Source organism: Taudactylus pleione, unplaced genomic scaffold (genome assembly GCF_031769625.1).
Source record: "Taudactylus pleione unplaced genomic scaffold, aTauple2 ptg000061l, whole genome shotgun sequence".
Classification (NCBI taxonomy): domain Eukaryota; kingdom Metazoa; phylum Chordata; class Amphibia; order Anura; family Myobatrachidae; genus Taudactylus; species Taudactylus pleione.
Window position 1 is genome coordinate 3,241,997 of NW_028284463.1, and position 4,106 is coordinate 3,246,102.

At 39.9% G+C, this 4,106-nt stretch overlaps 1 pseudogene; it reads right to left on the reverse strand.

The window, feature by feature from the left end:
• Window positions 1-3,673: 3,673 nt before the first annotated feature.
• Window positions 3,674-3,792, reverse strand: LOC148534966 (5S ribosomal RNA; annotated as a pseudogene).
• Between the last annotated feature and the right edge of the window lie 314 nt (window positions 3,793-4,106).

The following is a 4,106-nucleotide window of genomic DNA, read 5'->3' on the forward strand; positions in this document are numbered from 1 at the left end:
AGCTAAACCCATTTTAGAGATTATCATTGGTGTCTATGAGAGTCTCCATCTGTTTTACTTAAATGGGCCTCTATATACTGTATTTCTACAAATACTTGTTAGTTTATAACAGCAGATTGGCTGGCAGCCATATAAAAGGGGGTAACCTAAGAGGGCCAAGTGCTTCTGACAAAATGGAACCTGGCCGAGAAACGAGTTAAGCCATGCCCCCTGACATCATACCAGGAAGTAGCCAGCATTACACGCCACGAGCATCAAGCAGCTAAGCCTAAGCTGGCACACACAGAATCTAGGATTGCAGTATGCAGCACTAAGACTCATCTCACTACAACCAGCTGTCAGTGCTGCACCCATTGGGACACTGTGCACAGTGAGTAACCTCCTCCCACAAGCGGAGTTAATGCAGTCTAATTCCGGAGGTGCATGTGAATGGGGATACTCTATCTCCTATTGTGCAGGAGTTGAATTGACAGCCTATAAACATCTGAGTGCAAATGTGACCAATTACACATCTATATTAATTCCCCAGTGTCTGATCAACACTAGGAGGTTCTATTTAATTTATGAAGACACCACACTGACACTGCTTATTATGTTCTGCTACTAATTGAAGGCATCCTAATCAATTGGCTGTTGTACTTGCTTGCTTTTGACTGCTAATAAGGCTGGACAGTATTAAGCAGACTTTTTCACTACTAACCCTGGTTGACAGAATTTTAATATACTTTTTTTCTGAATCAGATTTATCTGCATCACATGTTGTGAATGTTATAGGTTTTTATCTTTATTTATTTTGTACTATTTTTGTATGTATATATATTTTGACTGAGTTTCTTGGTGTAATTACAACTAAATTACAGTTTTCTAATATTTTCATATGAATTAAACATGTTTTAAATATGACTTATCTTCCCAATACATGTACCTGGTCAGTCAAAGTCAGTGCTCCACTATCCTTTTCTAGTTTTTGTTTATCAATTGAAGGAGGGTCAGCTCCTCCAAGTGCTAGTGAGTGAACTCTATATACACCCTAAACAAATTTGCTTCATATCTCTATAGCGCCAAATAGGTATCTCTCCTCTTGTTCGCATTTCTTCATAAGCTAATAGTGTTATTAATCCTCTCTACAATGAGAAAATGTCATTATCATCCTCATTCTCCTCACTCTTATCAATGTTAACATCATGATCACACAATATTAGCTCATCCCAATGGATTTTACCATTAAAGTCTCTGTATGTTGATGTAATTGACAGTAAAGGTGTTCCTCATGGAATTTGTAGTTCATATTTATGAACATCAGCTTTTCTACATTTAGTCCAATTGCTCACAAGGTTCCCGACTGTGCTACACATGTTTTCCGAGTACACACTGGAGGGTGGGCAGCTAAGTAGAGCAAAACTACTTTGTACACAGGGCTCCAAATTCCCTTTTTTTTCTTCTAGTAGTAGGGACTGACATACTAAATTATACGTTGTCATTAAAATAATCCTCCACCATTCTATTGATGGTCACTGTATCAGATTGAGTCATGATAGGAGGTGTCAATAATTGTGGGCAATACTTTTAGGCCTTACCAGATGTCATAATGTTGTTTCACTTTTGTGGACTTACTGTATCCCCATGTCACAAATTGGGGTTTTAGCATTCCTTTTAAAAGCATTCATTCATTGCTGTTTCAAATTTTACAGGGTTGTATCCCTGTGATTAATTGCTATACCTGTTTGCTCACCTGGTCTGCTATGGCTAGAGACCACTCCCTATTTAAACCAGTTCCTGTGTGCAACCCATTATTTGAACAATATTTTCCTACCCTGGACAGTTCAAGGCTTCAGGTTTACTCTGAATCCTCTATACATGTCTTCATTGCTACTTTGCTGATTCCAGCTATTTACCATCTTTGCTGAGTATTGCTCACAAGTTGACATAACAGCATCCATGCTGTTACAGACCTGCTATCCACCTGTTGCTGTGTTACTATCACCTGCCAGCATCACAGTATCCATGCTGTTCTCCTGGGTTCCAGTCCTGTCAGCACTGCAGCTTTCATGCTTTGCTCAGACATGCTACTCACTTGCTGCTGTGTCTCCAGCACCTGCAAGCATTGCAGCCTCCTTGCTGTCTACTAACTTGAAACCATCCACCACTGTGCTCTGTTACTTGCCTGTCCTGCATTTCCCATACTGCATACAAGTCAGCTTAACCATCACACCCCAGCCTTTAAGGATAACACTTCCATTTACCTGTGAACAGTTGCCTGTCTTTACTGAGTCTATATGCTCATCTGCGGTCTATTTCCTTAATACCACTGGGACATTGCATGTTAGTTGTTTTTGCTGTTCTACTCTGTGCTCAGCAGTTGTCCAGATATAAAGTAGTACTATTCTGCTAAGTGGAATTGGTTTCCCTGCACTGTGTGATGTTGTCTCGAGCTGGTTCAGAGAAGGATGCTGATTCCAGGGCTAGAGTTTAGTGTGAGGTACACAGTCTGTGCACTGAGGTGTTCAGTAGCTGTATTATGTTTCCTAACTCTCAGTTACTGAGTTCTTCACTGGTTCCAGTTCCAGATCTTGCATTATAGCTGTACCAGTGTTGCAACTTTCTTAAGATGTATTCTGCATACATAAGACTGATTCCTGGCCTGAGTTCTGAGTTCCTATCTACCAGTACTATGCTATTCTAAGTTCTGGAGTCACCCATGTTGCTGGAGCATATCCCTGATATGGTTGGCCTCCAAGGTCACTAGGCGATGGTTTGCCCAGTGGCCTGGATAATTGCCTTGCTTCCAGTCCAGCATCCTTGCATATCACAAGTCCATGGTTTCTACACTAGTAATAGTGTCTGGTCTCATGGTCTTACTCATGAGCCAAAGTTGGATCAAGCCATCTAATTTCACATGCACCCACAGCCCTTCACAGTCTGACACAGTCATAGGTTGTAGTGCAATAGTAGTGCTTGTGCCCCATAGACCTTCACTGACACAGTCTTTTTAGTGCTGCAGGCAACCCACAGCCCTTCACAGTCTGCCACAACAGGGCATAGTTCCACCCTACAACCCTTCTCTGATTCTGACTTAGTAATAAAGCCCACAGCCCACCATAACCCTCTGGCATCCTGTGTGAAATGGCACCCATGATCTCGAGGAAGGGACTTTTATTGAATCCAAAATATGAAAGACAAAAAGAGAAAGAGAGGGCTATAAGCTGGGGCACTCTTCATGACAAATGTCCACTTTCAATCATATTTATTGATTGATAATTGAAAGTGATATCGATTACACCCTACCTGACCAAATGTCCCACAACCTTCTATGCACTGCCAATAGAAAAAGGGTTGGTGTATGAACACATAAACAGTGAATAATCCAACCTCTTTCTGTCTGGAAAAAATTAACTTTTAATCAGTTATATTAAAAAATTATTTTGAAAATGAATATCTCTTCAAACAGAATTTAAAGTCATATGATAAGGGCGAAAATATAATGTACTGAAAAATGAAATAAAATCTCCACATGCGTTCATATATACATGTGGATAGGTAAGTACCCTGGTCGTAAATAAATAACCATTGCGAAAAAGTATCTCATCTTATGGATATATATGGGTTGTTATAATGATATAGAGTTGCCACTCTGCTGAGTTACCAATCGTCCCAATCTACCTCCAGTTTTAATGACCAACAGCACCTGGTATTCCCAAGTGGTCTCCCATCCAGGTACTAACCAGGCCCAAAACTGTATAGTTTCCAAGATCAGACGAGATTGGGCATATCCAGTATGGTATGATTGTAGATGATTCCCAACTGGGGAGTGTAAATGCCCAGGTACACACAGCGTAAGAGTTTATGTAGGAATAACTCACCAGAGAAGTCCACTTTATTAAATAATACACAGTATCAATAAAAGTATTGCATGAGCAATAAGAGTAAGAGTATTGCATGAGCGTACTTTAATTGCTATTATACAGTTAGTCACATGATTAAACATATGAGGTAAAACAGTCAAGTATAATAGTCTGACTGATTACTATTGTCATCAATCAGTCAAAAAGATGTTCAAATGAGCTGTTATGTATATGCTGTTCATATGACAATGGTGCTGATATATT